Raw genomic sequence first — 22974 nt, 5'->3', positions numbered from 1 at the left:
TCAAAACTTTCAAAGGAAATGCTTGCTTTTCTGTTTTATTAGTGGCTTGGTGGTTTCACCCATGCGGCAGGCCCGTTTTTTCATGGCTTCAACGGGATTTGCATGGCACAGGATCCGTTCCCAGGACCATACACGTCTAAAGAAAGTGGAGTGTCAGGTCAGGGGACGCCTGTGCCCATTTGAAAATGGGTGGGTAACCTATGGCAATGCAGTGTTCAACTCACGACCTCCTGCAGCCGAGCTGGACGCGCACATTTCCTAAGGGTATCAACTGAATTCGTTGGGTAACACTGACATCCTTCCAACCTCCATGCTACACGTGCAAAGTAGCAGCAGAGAGACTTCCGTCACTGCGTGATGTCACATGGAGCTCACAGTGAACTTCTGTCATCTCAATAACGTAATGCTGGCTCGAGCAGCAGAGAGGAATCGTAACGAATGTTCTTTGACGCCGCGTCGGCTGGAGGAGTTGTTAGAGTGCAGTCAGCGACTGACTTTCCGGGCGCCAGAGAATTCGGACGGCTTCGCGGCACAATTACGTACCCCATGGGGTCAATGTATAAGAACGTCTGAAATTTCGGACACAAGAACCCGGCCTTCGCCGTCCGACTTTCCGGACTTTTTGCCGTGGCCGCAGATTCGAAACGGCATTAATCAAAACCACCACCGCCGTCATCTTGATAACCTCGCCGCCTCGACCCGGCACACTCGCACGCAGATCCGCCTGCAGCCGTAGCCACCACCGCGGCAATGCTAGGCCTAGCTGCTTCGAGGTTCGGTATTAAACTTTTGGAGTTCTGTGCCGTGTTTTTCATTGAAAGAATTCGCCGCTGTCAGCAATGGCACCGATACCACCTTTGTGGTCATCGCGATTGGCTTCGAAGTTCGGAAAGCACGGCGCGTTGCATATGCCGGTTCCCGAAAGTCAGCCTCGCCTCATTACAGTAATGTTACGCTGTGAAGCATAACCAGTGTGGGAAGGGGCAACTGTCACGGGACACAGTATGTATTCCTTAAAGGGACACTAAAGGTTAATATTAAGTCAACGTGGACTGTTGAAATACCATCCCAGAAACCTCGAAACGCTTGTTTCGTGCGAAGAAGAAACTTATTTTAAGAGAAAATGCGTTCTGAAGCGTCCGCGTACCTCTAGCGCAGTTCAAATCACCCGCCATCGGATCGAGGAGTATTGACGTCATGGTCTCATAGTGACGTTGCGCCGTCGGTGAGTAAAACGGCTCCCGCAGACGGCGCTACGGCTTTTCTGCACAAAACGCAAACGCGCGGCCAGAAAGAGCCAAGACAGAGCCGACAGCAGCGCGAAAGCGGAACTATGGTGGCTAGCGGAAGGGAAAGCGCACGACGATAAGCTGGTTCTTTATTTTATGACGCCAACTTCGACGGTCGTTGCAATGGATGACCCTGACAACGACACATTAGCTCGCGATGCTGGGCTCGAGTTCAGCGATTTAAGCACTGATGAATGTGACCCGCTGTTGAGGGCTCGCGCTGCCAGCGTCGTTGCGTACTACTACGACGACGGCCTGCTTTGAAAGGCTCTTCACGCGACTTTAGTAAGTCGGCGTTGAACTCGTAATCCTCTGGACGAAAGTGCAGCGAGCACACTACGTGAGTTTTCGGCTATTTGCCAGCGCGCTGTGGCAGAGAAGAAGAAGGAGTATTTTAATGACTGGAATATGTAGAAAGGTCGGCCGGATAATGGAGCATCTGGCCTGCTACTCTACGTAAGGGAAGGGGAAGAGGGGAAGAAAAAGGGTCACAATGGGGGATGATAATAGGAGGAACGAGGTGAAGGACACATTACACAACTGGTATCACAGGCGTGAGTCCAGGCCCGTGTCACCTAGGAAACGTGAAAGAGCACGCATTGTCTCTGTTGTCTGCCAACTCTGTGGCCATGCGCCTACCAAGAGGTCCTCCGACAGTGGTCCATTGTGTAAATGTCTCAAGGTATCTGCCATTTCCAGTCTTTCGCGCGCATACTCAGGGCACACCACGACCACATGTTCTATAGTCTCTACAGCGCCACCCACTGAACAGTACGGGGGGTCTGTCCGTCCAATAATGTGCAAATATTGGCGCGTGAAGGCGACGCCTAATCGCAGTCTGTGTATCAGGCATGTATGAGGGCGTGGAATTCCACGCAGAATAGGAAATTTCATATCGGGATCCAGCCTTTTAAGGCGGACGTGACGAGCTTCTGGCTGGGCCCAGTATCTTCTCGTCGCACTCCTCATTAATTCCAACAGGAGGCATGTGATGTCCGGCCTGGAGAATGGCACTACAGTTCGCAGGCCATTGCTGAGGGCGCGCCTCGCTGCAGCATCGGCCATCTCATTACCGTTGAGCCCACAGTGTCCCGGGATCCATTGGAACACTATGCGGTGGTGTTTTTCTTGAGCGCATGAAAGTAGCTCGGTGATCTGCAGTGCCAGAACCTGATATGCGGTGTGGCGCAGGAAGCATCCCAAAATTTGCAGCGCGGGTTTTGAGTCCGTGAAAATTCACCACTCTTGAGGTCTTTCCCCGCAGATGTGGCGAATCGCTTCCCGAATAGCCACAAGCTCTGCAGCGGTTGATGTAGAATTATGATCTAGTATGAAACCTCGAGTCATCTTTCGGGCTGGTATCACCACAGCTGCTGTCGATGCCTTTGGTGATGCGGAGCCGTCTGTGTAAACATGAACATGTCTGGTATTCTGACCAGATGTACGCGAGAGCAAGTTGTTGTAGTCCACTGAGGGGAACCAATGATTTCTTTAGTATGCCGGGGACATGTACGCATGCGGAAGGTTCAACCATCACCCACGGTGGTTTGACGGGGTGATATGGAAGGGCATAGCCTGATGGTATGTGGGGTAGATGGCAGCGGAGTGCACTTGTGAAACTGCTGTCCGGCCGCTCATGTAGAACCGACGTCAGATGGCAGAGGTACGGCACATAACCACTTCGAACGGAGAGGTTCACTCGTTGGCACACGGTGATAAGTAACGTTGGATTCGCCGCTGCAACTGCCCTTGGCCAAGTTCCGCGGACCGTTCGCGCATCCCATGACATCACATGGGCGTGGCATTCTCGCTGCTTGTTCCAAATGCAAATTTCGCGAGCCAGCAGGACAACCGCAGCACGACGCGATAAAGAAACAACTGAAACTCCAAAGCGCGCGCGGCGCAAAGTAGAGCGCGCAGAGTCGAGCGAAAACGAAACCTTTCGATCACTCATACTACTCAAGGGTAACGTCAAAATGTTATTTTTTCTTAGAATCGAATAGAAGTAGACAAGTAGCATTTTCTTCCGTCTTATAATCTAATGAAATGATCTTTTTAATACCAGTAGTTGAGTATAGTGACAAATTATGATGAGGAGTGCTTTCTTCATCGGGCTAGTACCGGAATGCCGATGGGGGGTCTCAAATCGTGTCATGCATTTACCACAATTTCTCGGTTACTAAAGCTCTGCTCGCGATTATATTGACGCCTTAGACGTTCTAGAGCATTGCTTTATCACTTTAACTTGACTTTCTGGTAACCTTTAGTGTCCCTTTAATTATACACGCGTGCACCCGCCATCTCCTGTCACAGTACAAGTACCGATAGGCCTAATAAGTGTACTGGCAGGCCTTTAGATCTTTTTCGGACGTGCCTGTGGCGACTTGAACCCTTAAGGGCTATAAAAGACCTGCATTCATTTCTTCGGACGTTTTCGCGGCCCCTAGGGAGTCCGAAAAATCGGACGCTGACTGTACAATTGTCGAAGAGGATGCTTCAAATAGTCCGTGTGGCGAACGCGCAGCCGAAGGAGAACAAGAAAAAGGACCTACGCATTCAGAAATGAACAGGAAAGGACGCATGTGACCACTTTTTTGAAGGAGCTTGCTCTCTAAAAGCAGTGTTGGCTGATGCCGAGATGCAGGTGTCCCTCATCCAAGCAAAAAAAAAAAAAAAACAACTTTAAAGTAGTGAAACGCAACACTGAGGCCTTGTGTGCAGGGTGAGAGTATGTCAGGACAGTTGAGGTTGACTTACCAGCTGTTACGAGATAATCTCACTTGTTATAAAGTTCGAGCCTCATACCAATTAGCTTGCTATCAGTTGATAGAAATAGCTCGCATTCGAAAATATTCGGCATGCATCTCTTTCTTATTCGTATTTGAGAAATTGTTCGACTCGATTTGCAATGGGTTTTACTATTTCTTTCGAAGATATTTTATTCGCTGTGCATTTTACTAACCCCTCCCTTCTGCTTTCTTTTTGAATAAAATAAACGCTATCCCTTACTATTTAAACTGGATTAAGTTGATTTTTATTTTTTAACATGCTGACTAGAGAGTGACACCATTGGGCGACATGATGTAGGGAGCCCGTCTTGACATAAAACAAAGTTCTGTGTCACTCGGGGAAACAGAAAAACAGAACTCGGGCAACAGTGCGCGTGCGCGTAGCACTGTTGCCAGCAGCCGAAGGCAAAATGCTGCAGCGTTGACGGTGCATCCACTCCGTTTCATCTATCATTTTTGCCATTGAGAAAGGCAACTGGGAGTGAGCATAAGCCAGCCTTGGCAAGCCAACTCCCCGTGAAACCGTTCTCTTCGCATTTTTTTCCCTTGAAAAGTCTGGCCAACACGTGACCGCATGACTGAGCATACTGGCCGTGAATGTTAGGTTTCCCGTAGTTTTGCGCACTTGTTCCGCCGCACGCTCTGACATCACGATCACGTGTTGGGCCGACTCGTTTGGCTACAGTTGTGTTGTGCAATGATCCCTCCTCCTCTTCGTCCATAGTTTCGGAGACGGATGCACAGCACGACAACATGCGATGCCGAAGGCACGAATGCACCTCGAGTGTCTGTGTAATTGATAAAAAAATATCAGGTACATGATCGAACCACTGATAATGATTGTCAAGGACAGCTTTAGCCTCTTTGAATTTCTCTAAACTTCTGTTCAGCGGCATTTCATATAAACCACCTGAAGAATGACGAACCGAGTACAAAGGCGCGACACAACCAGAAAAAGAGTGGTGGGATATGCAGTCTTCAGGGATTTGACCCAGTTTTGATCAAGAAACACGGGCCAACGATAGTGCCACCGTAAATTCCACACCACACATTAACCGACCACTGATATTGGTGATGTCTTCAAAACCCAGTGAAGGTTGTCGCTCCAATAGTAAGCGTTGTGGAGATTCACTTGGGCATTACGTGAGAAGGTAGCTTCATCGGTCCATAGTTTTGTCCCCGTGTGATTTATCCGCTGTTATTCGAGCCCTAAAGTTTGAAGTGTAGCATCATCGTTTAATTCGAAAACTACTACCAGGTCACGTGTTCAAAGTGAAAGTTGTAGCAGCCGTCATCGCCTTCCATCGTTCCCACGCGCTTCGCCCTTTCAAGCAAAATCAAAGGGCTGCTTTAGTCTTTTCTTTTTCGTGACCTGTAATGGTTGGGGTCGGGCATGAAATAGATGGTAGCTGGCCTATGCCGTCGTCCAACTTATCCACGCTGAGGACATTGTTGAAGGGAGGGGCTTGTTCTCATCGAGAACGAGGATTACGTGATTTATTTACAGTATCTACATGAGAACGTTACAGTTAATCAGTCTAACATGACTGAAAGAGGAATGCACATTGAGGAGCCGCCAACGGTTCCTTAAAGGGACACTAAAGGTTACTATGAAGTCAAGTTAAAGTGATAAAGCAATGCTCTAGAACGTCTAAGGCGTCAATATAATCGCGAACAGAGCTTTAGTAACCGAGAAATTGTGGTAAATGCATGACACGATTTGAGACCCCCCAGCGGCATTCCGGTACTAGCCCGATGACGAAAGCACTCCTCATCATAATTTGTCACTATACTCAACTACTGGTATTAAAAAGATCATTTCATTAGATTATAAGACGGAAAAAAATGCTACTTGTCTACTTCTGTTCGATTCTAAGAAAAAAAATAACATTTTGACGTTACCCTTCAGTAGTACGGGTGGTCGAAAGGTTTCGTTTTCGCTCGACTCTGCGCGCTCGACTCTCTGCGCCGCGTGCGCTTTGGAGTTTCAGTTGTTTCGTTATCGCGTCGTGCTGCGCTGGTTCTGCTGGCTCGCGAAACTTGTATTTGGAACAAGCAGCGAGAATGCCACGTCCATGTGATGTCGTGTGATGCGCGAACGGTCCGCGGAACTTGGTCAAGGGCAGTTGCAGCGGCGAATCCTACGTTACTTATCACCGTGTGCCAACGAGTGAACCTCTCCGCTCGAAATGGTCAAGTGCCGTACCTCTGCCACAGCACGTTGGCAAAGAGCCGAAAATCGCATAGTGTGCTCGCTGCACTTTCGTCCAGAGGATTACGAGTTCAACGCCGACTTACTGAAGTCGTGTGCAGTACCTTTCAAAGCAATGTTTTCCCATAGCGCTGTTCCGCCGGTCTTGCCTGCATTCTCCGAAGCGCAAAAACAACTGCAGGTCGGTGAGTGCGGCATTTGGTTTTCACGAAGGAAACGCTACCAATTTGCGAATATGTACAGCCATGACACACAGTTGCCGTCGTAATAGTACGCAACCGCGCCGGTAGCGCGAGCCCTCAGCAGCAGGTCACGTTCATCAGTGCTTAAATCGCTGAAGTCGTGCCCAGCATCGCGAGCCAATGTGTCGTTGTCAGGGTCGTCCAATGCAACGAGCGTCAAAGTTGGCGTCATAAAATTAAGAACCAGGTTATCGTCGCGCGCTTTCCCTTTCGCTGGCCATCATAGTTCCGTTTTCGCGCTGCTGTCGACTCTGTCATGGCTCTGTTTCTGGACGCGCGTTTGCGTTTTGCGCAGAAAAGCCGTAGCGCTGTCTGCGGGCGCCGTTTCACTCGCCGACGGCGCAACGTCACTATGAGACCATGACGTCACCACTCCTCGATCGGAGGACGGGCGATTTGTACTGCGCTAAAGGTACGCGGACGCTTCAGAACGCATTTTCTCTTAAAATAAGTCTATTCGCATGCAACAAGCGTTTCGAGGTTTCTGGGATGGTATTTGAACAGTCCACGTTGACTTACTATTAACCTTTAGCGTCCCTTTAAGTACACTCTGACCTCCCTAGATCCCTAGGTGAGGGAAAACGACAGTTCACCGCCGACCAATTCGGAGCGTCCAAAGCCATCGTAGCCGATCCGCCTTTGAGGGGGAGGGCTTACGCACTCACTTCTGCACAGGTTGCACTGACCACACCAAGGTGAGAGGGTTCTCGCAGACACGGTGCTTGACCCGAGCAGGCGCCTCTTCATCCCAGTGTTGACTCCGCAGACAATGGCCGCCGCGTCTGTCCATGACTTCTAAGCCCCGTGAGACGGCCGCAAGACATCTTCTCCCGGGATTTTCCACCGCTTCAAACAAGCCGTGACGGCGACAGCGAATCCAGTAACAATACTTGGTCCGCCGACCGCGTTTAGTCATAGTGGTGCCGAGGGGATGTTGATGCGGCGCATCATCGCCCCTACAAAGCGAGTCGCCGCAGCAGGTGGCGAAGGGTTCCACGATCGCTTCTGGGAAGCTCGCCACCCCCGCAGCAGTAGCTGGCTGGGAAAATTTTGTAGGTCGGTACCCTTGCAGGCAGTGGCGTAGCCAGAAATTTCGTTCGTGGGGGGCTCACTTTGCAGCTCGGCCTCCTCATTATAGAATTAGTCGAGGGATCAGTATATATATATCTGTGATTAAACAACCTTGTTTACATTTTCGTACATATGCAACGACCAGGGGAAAATCTCAATGACGCTGTCCTTTGTTAGAAAGTATTGCGCAGGAGCAGCTGTTACCGGTCGTGTACTGCGAGTAATTGCTCCGAAATTACAGTCGCAACAGAGAGCACATATATAAAGCAGGAGTTCTGCAAAATATACGACGGCGAGTCAAATGAAAGTGAGCCAATGCGAATATATGACAAACGGGGTACTTTATTTAAAAGTAGTCACCATGATTATTTAGACACTTGTCCTACTAACGAGTCGCGTAATTCGCGTCTCATAAAATTCCTTGGGTTGCTGCCTCAAAAATTTGTAAGTGACTACACGTCATCTTCCGACACGAATCTGGTTCCCTTGAGCAGTCTTTTTCAAATTTTATGAAATGTGGAAGACGCAAGGCAACAGGTCTGGGCTGCATGGGGGATGTTGCAGCGTTTCCCACTTGAACTTTGCCAGTTTTGTATTAACCACAACAGCGACGTGGGAACGGGCAATGCCGTGAAGCAAGATGTTCCCAATGCTCAATTTTCCACGTCGTTTGTTCTTGATTGCGACACGCAGCCGATCCGACCTTTCACAATATCTGAAACGATTTAGAGTCTCTCGCAGGTTTAGAAAATTCGATCAATAATGGCCCCTAACGACCTAAAAAGAAGTCAACACTTTTCCGGCAGAAATGACGGCCTTTGGTTTCCTTGGGAGTGGTGAATTCAATTGTTTCCACTGTAAGCATTGCCGTAATGTTTCAGGCTACTAGTAGCGGCACCATGAGTCATTCCCGGTCACAATTGCAGACAAAAAGTCGTCACCCTCATCTGGGGTTCTTTGACGTGCACTTAAATCTAAGTACACGGGTGCGCTTTCGCATTTCGCCGCCATCGAAATGCAGCCGCCGAGACCGGGATTCGATCCCGCGGCCTCGTTCTCAGCAGCCCAACACCTATAGCCACTGAGCAACCACGGCCTTTTCGATTGTGTTGGGGGGGATTGCACGGTGGCTTTGTCCCGGCCATGGATCGTCGTTGTAACTTTCATGTCCTTCTTTGAACAGTTTGCAACAACGCTTCACCGTGGCCAATGAAACGCAATGTTCAACGCATACGGCAGCCATACGGCGAATAATTTCTTTTTGGGAAACATCTTCATTTGTCAAAAACCTCACGACACCAAGCTGTTCAACTTTTGGAGTGTCCATTATGTCACGCAACCATGTTCAACCTAGTGTATGAGAGCATTAAGGAACATTTAACCTCACCTCTGCATGTCACTTGTAAATGAGATGCATATGTGCTACGCGCATGCCTCGAAAATAATGAACCGAACCATTATTGCGCGGGGCGGGTTGTCTCACTTTCATTTGATTCGCCTTCGTACACTAGAAATGCGAAGATACAATGGAATATACAAATGTGAAGATACAGGGCAAAAAATTGTCACTGGAAACAAAGTTCACAGCGCATATACACAAAACCTCGCAACAAGATGTTAAATATACGTATAAGTCTCCAATAAATCTACGTACCTAAGAAAAAGTCACTATATATAATGCGTCAAACAAGGCAAATAAACAGGTTGCGCAACCACAGATTCACAGATCACAGCACCCCCCGCCCTCCCTGCACTCCCAAAATGTATCGCGTGCGACGGAAGGCGGCGCGCTTCCTCCCAGCTTTTCTCCCTTGCGCACACATGACAGCCACTATCGTCGGCTCACCCCCACGCTTTCACTCGCACATAGAGCATGCGGCGCGCGGTCACGATGTTATCGCCCTTGGCCTTTATTTATATGGAACATGAGGGCAACGGCAGGAATGTGCCTGGAGTCTTCATATAGCTACTATTGCAATAATATAATAGTATCCGGCAACTGAAGCGTCCCGTGGCCCATTACTTTCCGCAAAAGCAGTAACAAAATCGAACTTTCACCATGCGACAATTTGCTGCTCCGCAACAATGTCTTCTTTTTTTCTTTTGTGGGGCGGGGGGCAGCGAAATAGAATAACGCAAAGGAAAGCATGTTGGGGCTACAATCGAATGCCTACTTTGGGCGCCTAGTGTGGCTACCGAAGGAATATTGAAGAAAACGTGTGACGCTTGGTCCACAGAAAACCATACGCATACTGCTCGGTATCCTACACCGGCGAGACAAAATTTTACGGAGAGGTTGTGCTCAAGCGAACGCGTTGCAATCCGTCGAGTCCCCGCAGTGCTGGCGGCGAGCGACTGTGCATTGTTTCTTTTTCTCATCTGCTAGCCAGAAAGCGCCTAAAACTCTGCCAGGCGAAAATGCAGTCGGCCAGACAAAAACGAACGCGCATCCAAGTGCGCCGCGCGGTTGTCGATGCAACACGAGAAAAACGCATGCGCTCTGGCTGGATCGGCAGCCCGCGGGTTGCGAGAACAAAAAAATAAATAAATAAATACATAAATAAAAAGGCTCAATGTATCGTCGCGAATAAAATTGTAGGTAGAAAAATAAATAAGAACTTAGTTACAATGGTGGCTTTAGTGTCTTGACATGGATGCTTTGGCGCAGGTGAAAAAAAATTTTTCATACTCTTTTCTGTGACCTGACGGCACAAATGAACCACCACAACGCTTTGTCTCATCGGACCTCGCTGCGTGCTTTGTCAACTTGTCTGATAGTATGTTAATTTGGCTCGTCTCGTTGTATGGCCCGATGTACGGCTTTAGAAAAGTCGATGCACCTTTGGCGTCAAATGTTTACAACAGCATTAAACCCACAAAGTTCCGGAATTGAAAATCTAAAGCACGACTTTAGAAATGTCAACGCACCTTTCGCATCAAAATGTCATGAGAACTTTATACCCACAAAGTTTCAGAATTGAAATCCAAGCCCTCCGTAGATTCCGCGGCCTCTGCGAGATGCCGAGACGAGCCCGCTCGCCATCAAAACGCCCTTGAAATTTTGTGCTCGGTGGGGCTCCTTGCGTTACGATATGTGACTCCCGATGCATGGGCGTTTTCTACGAAATCCAGCCCGATTTCGCAATGTTTGCGCTACAATGTCTTTTCGAGCGTGAATTAAGGACATTCTGGACAAAATCGAGCATGAGTTCCAGCGCCGGGAGTTGTTTTGGTCGGCGGCGCATGACAGCACGAACAAATTTCGGGGGGGGGGGGGGGGGGCTGAAGCCCCATAAGCCCCCCCCCCCTGGCTACGCCCCTGCTTGCAGGCCCTCCGTAACAGGCCTTAGACGCTTTATCGCTTCGGCACCGCTCGGCCAGCAGCACGCATTTACGCCGTCATGCCATGAAAGCTGCATGCCCAGCTGCCTACACCAGACATAACGCCCTATCGCTGGCCAGTCTCGCTGCAGCCGACGTTGTTCATCCATCGCACGCTCGAGAGCAGCACAACAGAGCGCAATCGCCTCCTCACATGGTATTTTTTTCTTATTTCGGGTGCTTTCTTTGTAATGCAGAAGAAAGGATCACGAGATATATCGTGCTGGAAACAATTTATTGGGAGGTTTCTCAAGGTGCTGTACAACTTTGCGTATCACACTTGAGGTCTGCAGCCAATACTTGAAAAGTTGATTAATTAAACATAACTAATCCATTTGTTAAGGGGAAAATAAGACATAGCCCGATTAACTCTAGGCCAGTGCCAACATTACGCATCCAGTTCAACTCGCGTTCGGTACGCCTTTCATTTCTAAAGCTTTGGCTCAAATTATGTGGGACAACCTGTATACATACGCCAATTCGTTATGTGAGTACCATATCTAGTTTCGCAGTGCTCGCGGTCAGAGAGCAAATTGGTTGAAGGATTGGATCTTCGTAAAAATCCAATCCGGGATCCATTTCCGGGAAACCATTTCCGGGATCGGCCGCCCACTGTAGTCGGCGAGAAACCGACCGAGCCGACTAGCTAAACCACGGTGAGCAAGGCAAAGAATGGCTCGCTTTAATAAAGTAATTATGTGCTTGAAGGCGTATATTTGTTGCAGGGAGGATATTTAGGTACCGCTTGTTTATTCGGGAAAGTTTCGTACCTAAAAAACAGAGCTAGTCACCGGAACGTTTGTTGAAACAGTACGGATATATTTACATACGCCAATTCGTTATTCGAGTATCGCATCCAGTTTCTTAGCGCTCGCGGTCGGAGAAAAAAACTGGTTGAAGGATTGGATCTTCGTAAAGTAGCGAACGTTTAAAAATGTGTCTTAATGCGCACTCAAAGCACGATGCGGAAGCTTGTTTTTAATGCGAAGCATTCCCGGCACTTTACGAGAGGTTGTTACGTATAGGCATTTCCTGTCTCGCCTCACTTCGGACATCATGTAATAAAAGTTAATTCATGACCGACAGTCAGGCATGCGAGGGCTAGGAAAAGGGGGGACTGTTCATTGTTTTTTGGGACGGTGGGGTGAACTCTTCTTTCTCATTTTTTTTATGTAAGAAGCGGGAAAACGATGCAAACTTACCCAATAAAATGAAGAACACTGATGTAACTCATGCGAGATTTATTAGGTTGGTCTCACTTTGCGAGTATAAGCATTAAGGCTACATATTGTTTCCTCCAGTCTGTGCAACATTTCTGATTTTGTGTTTTTCATCTCCGTCGTTTGTTGTTCAGAAACGCAACCTCGACATGCGTCACATATCGCGGGACACAGGATCCGATGTTTTGCGGATAAAAGAAACGAGAACGACAGTCCAGAAAAGGCTATCATTCATAACGATAACTAAAACCCAGCTTTGAAAGTCACGTTGGATGCCTTGCCTAGTCTGTGAATGAGCGTACGAGTCAGTATACACAGAACAGAATTTGCTGTTGTCTTAACCAGTGTGAAGCACGCGTAAGCCGAGAGTTTGGCAATTCAGTGCAGCATTTTTGAGCAGCCACCTCTGCACTTTTGCAAAAAAAGCGCACAATCCTATTAGCCCCGAGAACTAGCTACAGGGGCGCTGCGAGCGCTGCGATCGTGACGTCAGGGCACGGACTCACGCCTGTCGTCTCCTGCAGTTGCGATGTCCGGGCGATTTCTGCGGTGTTTTCGTTTGTTCGCCCTCGTTATCTCTGCTTGTATACTTATGGCGGTCGTTTCAAATATATAATTTTACTACGTCTTCAATTGCGAAATTTATTCAAAGAGCTTCTTCCTTAGACGACAATGCAGCTCTCAAAGGCAACGCTACAGTGCCAGCCGAAGGAGCGTAGACCAGACCAGTGCAGGTTTTTCATGCGCGGATCGGCAACCGCAAAAATATAGCATACAAGAATCCAGTTATGATACCATACCTGCCGTTGTGCAACAAGTATGTCACAAAGGCTAGCTATATACGACTTGTACAACAGTTACTTTGATTTTAATCCGTTAAAACAGGTTTGCTCACTACGACTGGTTCATGGTATAATATCAAACTTTTGCATTTCTTCGCAGGAACGCTCGGCAATAACACGAGGACTTAACTAACACTGCAGTTTAGATTCTATTAGCACCGCTTGCTTCTTTAACTGCTTCTCAAAATTAGGCGGTTCTTCACGTGTTTATTTTAAGTGGCAGTAATTTGAAGTAAAGCTAATGAAGGCTTACAACTATTTGCAGAATACGAAAAGGAATGCACCAATATATATTCCCTTTTCCGTTCTACACGTTCAACTCGCGAGAAAATTACTGGTGATTGTTGCTTCAGGAAAAGGCTTCCGCCTTAATATACATCACGAATCTGTTTGGCGAACTGACACTGGCTGCTCGGCCCAAATTTTTTTGTGAAATATGCCTTTTGGACCGTATGGCTGTAGCCAGAAAGAAGTCGAAGCGTCAATCGTTAGTAGTATGGGACATATTGAAGATATAATAATTCCCCGGTGGAGGGTCAAAGATCAAATGAAATATGTAAGGCTTGTAGTGTTTTCTTCGTGAAGGTTTGCGAGGTTCTCTTTTATGTTCCGACGAAGCGAATAGTTCTCCGTTTGTATAATTGAACAACGCTGGATCGAGACTTGGTGAGGCAAAAAGTGTTGAACTTTCCTTTTCTAGACAATCTAAGCTACGCTGTAATACCTCGAGAATACTTTAGGCATTACAATTGGCGCTGTAAAAAAATGCTTTACGGTTTCCATTCGAAGTTGTAGTGAACTGATGGGTTGCGAACAATGCGTGCCTCGTCATACCGAGAGTCGGTTGCTACCGTTCCGCGAGGGGTGTGCCATATTGTCGATAAAGCTTATACTGAGGGCCACCATGAAATATTTCATCGCTTGCAATTGATTGGCTCTCGTTCTTAACCACGAAACTTTTCTCTAAGGTGATTGCTACTATGGTATTTGTGAATTAACTATGTAAATGCTCTACATGACGCGCCGTCGTGTTAGCAGCCATGAGTAACTCGTGTTTTGGAGGCCTGTTTTAGAGAGAGGTGAAAGTAGCAGCAAACTTTTTTTCATAATAAATGCGTGCCTAACTCTTTCTTTTACGCATTGATAAATGGTCATGTTTGACTAGAACAACTCACCAGAGTGATAAGAATCATTATGACAGCTTCGCTGGGCAGTGTTTTTCTAACACGGATAACATGTCGATGCCAATTGCCAAGATTTTTCTTCCATGTAAAATGCAATGTCTCTCACAGCTAAATACTGAGGAAATGTTAAGTGTTTAGCGAAGCGTCATACACAACTTCGCGTGTTGAATTTGCGGACATTATTCTGGTCGGCGGAAAACGTCATGGAGGTACATCACTCGTGACAGCTCGCGCTTTGAGACGTCGTGTTTGGACTACACCGATCTCCGAGATCCGCCTACATTCCCCCGTGCTCTCCTCGTAGCAGCTAACGCCACGTCGACACCGCCTTCACCATCGGCCCAGCTCAAGCTAGTTTTAACCTTTCATCGCCGTAGTGCTAAATGGCATCGTCGTTATATCTTACATGCATGACACACAGTCATCGGTACGTACGACTGTATAACACGTAGTCGCTGATGACGTCACAATTCGTGTTTCTTTCGCTTACGCTTGTCCATGCAGTACCTATGTAGAATCCAAGGATCGGAATGTCATGAGACGGCAGACGGCCGCGTCGAACGGCCGGAGTAGAAATCATGCCGTCGGCGCCACACGATCGTCATCATCATCGACTGTCTTGCTGCTGTCGTAACACAAACGCTCGCATCGGACACGTATAGCTTTTAGTATCACACAAACACGTTGGTCCACTTGGTAATTCTTTGCGTAATGCCAAAAGATACTGGTTAGTCAGCTACTAGCAAACTGCTTTGCGTAACATCGATTCCCACAGTGCGTCGGATCTTCTTTTTTTTTTTTATTCCGTCCTTTTTGAAGTGCGTTCGTATCGCATGGCCGCATTCGTTGTTGGGAGCATGAATAAAAATGGAAGTATGACCGTTGCTTGAGTAATATATTACACTGCCGACCACCTGCACCAGCCAGTTTCAACTGTAAAGATGCATATTTTTCACCAATGAAACCTACGGTGGAGGCTGCATGCAAACTAGCGCGATTGACAACAGAGCGCTGCCTTTTCGCGAGGTCACCCTGATGAGGAACAGTACATATGTGACATCACTCCTGCGCCATTGAGCTGGGACAGGACCGTGCTCCGAAAAACCACAGAAATACGTACGTCTTATGAGACAGTAGAGGAATAAGCAATACACCAACCAGGGTATAATCGTATATGTAAAGTTCCCGTCACTTCTGTCCAGAGTGAAGAAGCGCTACATGTGCAGCACAGTTAAGAAACGCATATGGTAGGGCAAAATTAAGGTATGAGAAATGGAGCCAGAGTTCAAGGGCTCAAGGATAGTCACACGAATCTAGTAGTGTAGCTTGAATGTTGTCTTTTATTCGCGCTTTCAATACTGACACGTGTATTTGTTTATCTTTCTCCGGCGACCGCATGCACCGGCTAGCATATATGTTAAACGTTAGTGCTCGGCGCAGGACGTGCCTGCTTGTATCGGAAGTCTCGAACGTTATCGATGTTTCTGTCCGTTGTCTATTGTCGCCGTACCTTGTGTAATCTGATTGTATGTGCGATGGGAATTACGCAGTACTTTCTGGAAGGCACGCGGGCACCACCGATTTTAAATTAAGTTATGGGGTTTTACGTGCCAAAACCACTTTCTGATTATGAGGCACGCCGTAGTGGGGGACTCCGGAAATTTCGACCACCTGGGGTTCTTTAACGTGCACCTAAATCTAAGTACACGGGTGTTTTCGCATTCCGCACCCATCGAAATGCGGCCGCCGTGGGCACCACCGATTACGCTGGAACGCGTTGGAACCATCGACGACTCGTGTATAAAAGCCGACGCGATTGACCGGCTGATCAGATTTTCGACGATCGCCGACTGAGAAGCCGTCAGGGATCTTTGAATGCCCAACTCTGACGCGGCCTATTCAAATACATGTCAAACGCAAAAACGTATTTCTGAGATAACCCCTGGACCGATTTTAATGAAATTTGTTGCATTTGAGAGAGAAAGTCATTCTAGTGACTGCTGGAAGCCGAATTTCGATCTAAGGCCTGAATTTTGTTACAAGAATTCTCAAAAATTTGAAGGGTTCAGAAATATAGAAGCATAAAGTTTACAAATTAATAGCTCTGCATCAAGAAAAGATATCGCGGTTCTGCAAACAGCATCCATTAAATAATTGAAAGCGGACAAATTCGATTTGTCATTTTATATCTTACGTGAATTTGTTACGTTGTGTCCAAGGGTTCTGCAAGAGCTCTATTCCCATATTACAAATTTTTTTTGCGGACTCATGTGTGACATATCAATTTTCTCTGCTTTAGATGTACCATTAAATGCAATTCAGAGAACTGTGATATCATTTTTCCTTGCTGAGTTACAGAGTTGTAAACTTCATAGTTTCGTTTTCTGAAAATGTTCGATTTTTGCCAATTTTTAATAAAAATTGACGACCTAAATCAAAAATTCGAAACCAACAGTCACTAAATTTTAAGTTCTTTTAAATGCAACAAACTTCACCAAATTTGGGGCAGAGGTTGCCGGCAAAAACGAATTCTCCTTTTACATGTATTTAGGAGCACCCGAGCTAAAGCTTCCTCCAAATCTTTCCTTAATTATACACGCGTCCACGCGGCATCTCTGGTCACAGTACTAGCACCGATATGCCTAATATGTGTGCTAGCAGTCCTTTTCGGATTTGCCTGTGGCGATTTCAGTCCCTAAAGGGCCACTCACCAGGTCTGGCCATTTTCAGCTGACAAGCGCAGATAACGATAACGATCGTGTCTGCAAATTATTATATCGCTACGCGCCGCGGAACAAATTGAAATTTCAAACCGAACGCTGTTTTCCCTTCTCGCGGCCGCCGCGCTCCGAGCCGTTGGATGACGTACACGTGTTTGCACTGTGACGTCGCTCGTGGTGACACGTGACTTCGAGAATTATTCAAGGCAACATCAGTTACTTGTGTAATATGTTGCTTGAATAGACAAAGAAAAGCTTAGAGAAATAGCAGGACACACAAACCGAATGTCTGCATGTTTTCCTGTATTCACCACGAGAACCACACAAGCTACCCTAAGTATTTTTGATTTAGTCACCAGTGGCTCTGTATGGATAGGGGTGTGCATGTGTATATGCGAGTATGTGGGTTCATGAGAGTATATATGTGTATATATATGTGTATGTGTATATATATGTATATGTGTATGTGTATATATATGTGTATATGTATATATGCATGTATGATGCATATGTGTTTGCATGTATGCTGTTGCCGAATATTCTGTAGAGGGGGCTGCGGGCCTCGTCAAGCTGCCTCTACTGGAGCAGCTTTTACTAGCAGCCTCCTACATCAAGTAGATGGAAATAAATCTATTCTATTCTATTCTATTCTATTCTATTCTATTCTATTCTTTTTGTTTTACTTCGAACCGCAGCAAGAGAGATGTACTTCCGTTTCGTCTGCTTGTTCCCACGTCGTGCAGTCGCGCGCGCAGACGCCGAAACTATGTCAATTTCCACCGTGTTCCAGCACGGGATCATGATCTGGGATCAGCTCGTGTCTGCCTCAGTATTCGTGTAGCACTGACTTATACCGCTAATAAGGTGCTCTCGTGCATAGCGTGAAAAATAGTGCGCTGCTCGAAACGAGACAATCACAACAGTTCGCGCGCGACCCCGTCAGCGGAGGTGCGCCGCGCCGCAAAAAAAGCGAGGAAAAAAAAAAAAAAAACGAAGACGGAGCCCGTGACGTTTGCGTCACGCGATCCTCGAGGTCTGGTATGGAAGAAGGCATGGAAGGAATTTCGCTTGCGGAGGCTAGACTGGGCGAGTGGGGAGTGCCTCGCTTGGCAGTGGAGCTCGCCTCCTGAACTCATGGGTTCGCGGCACTGAAATATTTCGATCCCGGCTATAAATGAGCCGATTTGAAAAGTATTTGCGGCAGAACGGTCCCTAAAGGACACATAACTTCCAGCATATAACGAAAATTTGCTATGGGGCCTGATGAGGGGCCCTTTAAGGGCAGTAAAAAACATGCATTCATTTTTTCGGACGTTTTCACAGCCCCTAGGGAGTCCGTGGGGAAAACGCGCGGTGGAAGGAGGACGAGAACAGAAAGGACCTACGCATTGAGGAATGAACGGGAAAGGCAGCGTGCCGCCGCTACTTTGAAGGAGCTTGAGCTCAATAAACAAAGTGTTGACCGATGCTGAGATGCAGTTGTCCTTCATCCAAACCAAAATGAACTCTTTAAAGTAGTGAAATGCAACTGTGAGGCGTTGTACGCGGCCTGAGAGTATGTCAGGACAGTTGAGGTTGACCTACCATCTGGTGATAATCTCACTTGTGACGCAGTTCGGACCTCATGCCAATGACCTTGCTACCAGTTGATAGAAATAGCTCATATTCGAAAATATTTGTTTCTGTATGTAGCTCCTTTTTATTCGTATTTGAGAATGTTCGACTTGATTTGCAATGAATTTTACCATTCTTTTTCAGATGTTTCGTTCGCTGTGCATTTTACTAATTAGTAAAATGCACAGCGAACAAAACAATCAGAAGGGAGGGTTAACCCCTCCTGATTTCTTTTTGAATAAAATAAACGCTACTCCTTACTATTCAAACAGGATTAATTCGCTTTTTTTAGCATGCTTACTAGAGGGTGATAGCACCGGGCGACATGGTGTCAGCCCGTCTTGACATAAAACAACGTTCTGTGTCACTCAGGGAATTTAGCAAAGGCACTCAGGGAAAACCTGGAAAACTCAGGGAATTTGGAAATGTCAACTTGGTAGGTACCCTAACACAGGAGCCGACTACTCCGTCAAGACTACAAAGTCGCTACGAAGTCAAGGCTACATTGGACGGCCCTCATGTCCGCACAGCTGGAGGACATCTTATAACGCCGACTGAAATCTGCACTGTAAAAGTTACAGTGCATAACTGGACTTCGTTATCCTGCAAGAGTGCTCATGTGGCGGAATTCTCGGCATGGACTTTCTGAATCAACGCGGCGCAGTCATTGACCTAAAGTCTAAGTTCATAACGCTCTCCACAGACCAAGCGATACCGCCTGAGAGGACTTCTAGCCAGCGTGCTTTCAGCGTACTCGAAGACCAAGTCGGCATTCCGCATCGCGCCAGCATCATGATTTCCGTCGGGGCAAGAGCATCCGAAGACGTGGAAGCCATCGTCGAGAAAGACCAACGCCTGCTACTCGACCGTGAAATCGGCGTCGCGAGGGGCATCGTGCAGTTACACGGAGGAAAAGCACCGGTAATGGTGACTACAGCCAGAAGTACAAAAACCTGAAAGGCACGAAGATCGCACACACTGAGGAAGTCGCAGCCGTCAGCGATGCATTCGCCCCCTCGGATTCTACCGAAGCTACAACGATGGTGCACGCTCCTGAACCAACTTTTGATATTAATCCGAGTCTTCCCAGGGATAAGCAAGAACAGCTCAAGGTTCTCCAGCAATACGAGGACTGTTTTTTGTCATCATCAGGGATTCGACAAACACTAGTTGCTAAGCGTCGCATAATCACCGAAGGTGCCCCGTTTGGCCACTCCGTCAGAGCCCGTACTGAATTTCGACGTGGGAAAGAATCCATAAAGCAGTAAGTTGATGAAATGCAGCGCGACGAAATTATCCAGCCATCGAAGAGTTCGTGGGCGTCTCCTGTAGTCTAAAAGGATGGAACTCTGCGCTTCTGCATCGATTATCGCCGCTTGAATAAAATCGCGAAGAAGGACGTACACTTCCCACGGATAGACGATGCATTAGACCGGCTCTGCAATGCTAAGTACTTTTCATCGATGGAACTCGAGGTTGGTTACTGGCAAATTGAAGTCGACAGAGGGATTGAGAGAACACAGCGTTTATCACGACAGACGGCCTCTTCGAGTTCAAGGTTATGCCATTCGGACTTTGCTCTGCGCCTGCAACGTTCCAGCGCGTGATGGACACAGTCTTGGCTGAACTAAAGTGGCAGACTTGTCTACTTGGATGATGATGTAGTCTGCCAAAAATTTCGACGATCACATGAGGCGGCTTCAGACAGTATTAGGGGAGATCAAGTCATCTGGACTCACCGTGAAGACGTAAAAATGCCGTTTCGCTTACGAAGAACTTCTCTTCCTAAGCCACGTCATCAACAAGTCTGGAGTCCGTCCCGACTGGCAGAAGACCGCTACCATCGCTAAGTTCATGTGGCCCGCCGACAAGAAGGCATGGCACAGATTCCTTGGCCTGTGTTCCTATTACAGGCGCTTTGTCCGAGACTTTCCAGGCAGTGCGGAGCCGCTTACTCATCTCACGAAATCCGACGTCGACTTTAAGTGGCAAATAAGGCAGGTCGACGCATTTGAGGAGCTGGAACGACGTGCAGTCGCCACTGGTACTTTCATACTTTGATGCAAACGCCGAGACGGAAATCTACACCGACGCAAGCAGCGCAGGCCTCGGTGCCGTGCTAGTTCAAAGGAAGGAATGATTTGAAAGCGTAATAGCTTACGCTAGCCGGTCACTGTCGAAAGTGGAGGCAAAGTATTCTATGACGGAAAAAGAGTATCTTGCGATCGTTGAGCTACGGCGAAATTTCGGCAGGAACTTCAAAGTGGTTAGCGACCACCACGCCTTGTGTTGGCTGGCAAACTTAAAGGATCCTTCTGGTCGCCTAGCAAGATGGAGTCTTAGACTCCAGGAATTCAACATCACCGTGGTCTATAAGTCCGGACACAAGCATTCAGATGCCGGCTGACTGTCGAGTGTCCCTATTGACCCACCGCCGCAAGGCGAACTGGACGACTACGCCTTCCTAGGAACAAAAGTTGACAGTTACTTCAGCATACGCTAAGGAGGATGAAGGCGAAAGCCTGCCCGCTCACGAGACATTCATTACATTAGTTGTCATTTTCATTCTAGTGCGTTGTTACTTCCTATTACTTGTTTTCTCCCACCAAAGGCCGTGGGTTCGAGTGCCTTAATTACCTCTACCTTAACTGTGACTTAAGTGTGCCCTCATTGACACTAAAGGTCGCGGGTTCTACTCCCAGCAAAGGTCGTGGGTTCGAGTGCCTTAATTAGCTATATCTTATTTAACCGTGCTTACGGTCTTACGGTCTTACGCAGCGGCTGAACAAGACCTTCGTCGACATGTTATCAATGTACGTCGACGCCGAGCACAAGACGTGGGATGCCGTCCTTCCGTACCTAACCTTCGCTTACAACACGGAAGTGCAAGAAGCAACGCAGATCACGCTGTTCAAGCTGGTTTACGGAAGGAACCAGACGACAACTGTCGACGCCATGATGCTGCACTTCACCGCCGTATAGAATCTCGACGTCGCCGCCCATCTCCAGCGCGCCGAAGAAACCCGACAACTCGCCCGCCTGGGCATCAAAAACCAGCAGAGGACCAACAGTCGACACTACAATCTTCGACGAGGCTGCGTGGAGTACTAGCCCCGCGACCGTGTTTGAATGCCGTATTTGGAGCCCAATACGTCGATGATGACCTATTGCGACGCTATTTCGCACCATACAAAATCGTAAGACCTATTGGCGCACAGGACAATGAGGTCGTGTCAGGCACCATTTCGCAATCGCCGCTTATGGCCCGAAACAGTACATGCTGTGCGCCTTTAAGCCCTTCTACCATCGCTAACGAACTCTGGAACTTTGTTTCTTATTTTTGTTCACTACATGTGTTTTAGTTTCTTGCTCTCATGATTGTAGCATCGGTAGGAGGAGAATGAGGAAAGACTTTTATTCAGAACCATATTAAAGTGGAACTAAAATGTCAATTGGTGGGAGGCCAATTGTGGTCAGGCGGCTAGAAGTAAGTCACTGGATCCTGGCGGCTGCCTCTGCCCGCTGTGTGACCCAGACTCGCACGTCTGGATTCGAGCTGAGCAGCGTGGCCTCCCACTGCTGAGGAGTAGGGATTCGCTAGCCCTGGGGATTGCAATTTCGGGGCATGTGAGGGAAACCCCATAAAATGCAATAGAGATCTGCTCGTTTTGCTAGGTAGAGAGAGAGAGAGAGAGAGAGAGAGAAAAAAAACAAGGATAGGAAAGGCAGGGAGGTCAACCAGAAGAGCATCCGGTTTGCTACCCTGCACTGGGGGTGGGGGAAAGGGGAATAGAAAGAGAAAAAAAGGAGAGAGTAATTTTACAATAGCTATAGTGCATATGGAAGGGGTTTATGTATGAGTAAATTAAAGGGGGAATGACACCTAATTTTCGATCATTATCTGTATTGTGTGAGGTAATCTTCGTACCTTCAAGAACACGTTGGCAAAATTTTAGCGCATTTAAGCCAGCACTTAATTTCTAATTGAACAGGAAACACTCATTCATCGATTACGGCTGGATGCGGCATACACCCACCGATACCTTCACAAGATTGGACAAGCACGGGACCATGACTGTAGCGTCTGTCACACTCCTGAGACAATAGCTCACGTACTTTGCGTGTGCCCTCAATATGCGGCCGAACGAAGAACACTCAAATCTACTGTGGACTGCTTAGATTCCCGCCCCTTTTCGGAAGAAAAGCTTTTGGGCGCGTGGAGGAGTGTTAACTGTGCCCCCCCCCCTCCCGAAATTTTCTCGTGCTGTCGTGTGCCGCCGACCAAAACAACCCCCGGCGCTGGAAATCATGCTGGATTTTGTGTAGAATAACCTTTTCACGCTCGAAAAGGCATTTCAGCGCGAACATAGCGAAATCGGGCTGGATTTCGCGGCAACGCCCATGCACCGG

This window comes from Dermacentor andersoni, chromosome 5, assembly GCF_023375885.2.
Source record: "Dermacentor andersoni chromosome 5, qqDerAnde1_hic_scaffold, whole genome shotgun sequence".
NCBI classification, from domain to species: Eukaryota; Metazoa; Arthropoda; class Arachnida; order Ixodida; family Ixodidae; genus Dermacentor; species Dermacentor andersoni.
Note: the sequence above shows the minus strand (reverse complement) of the source record.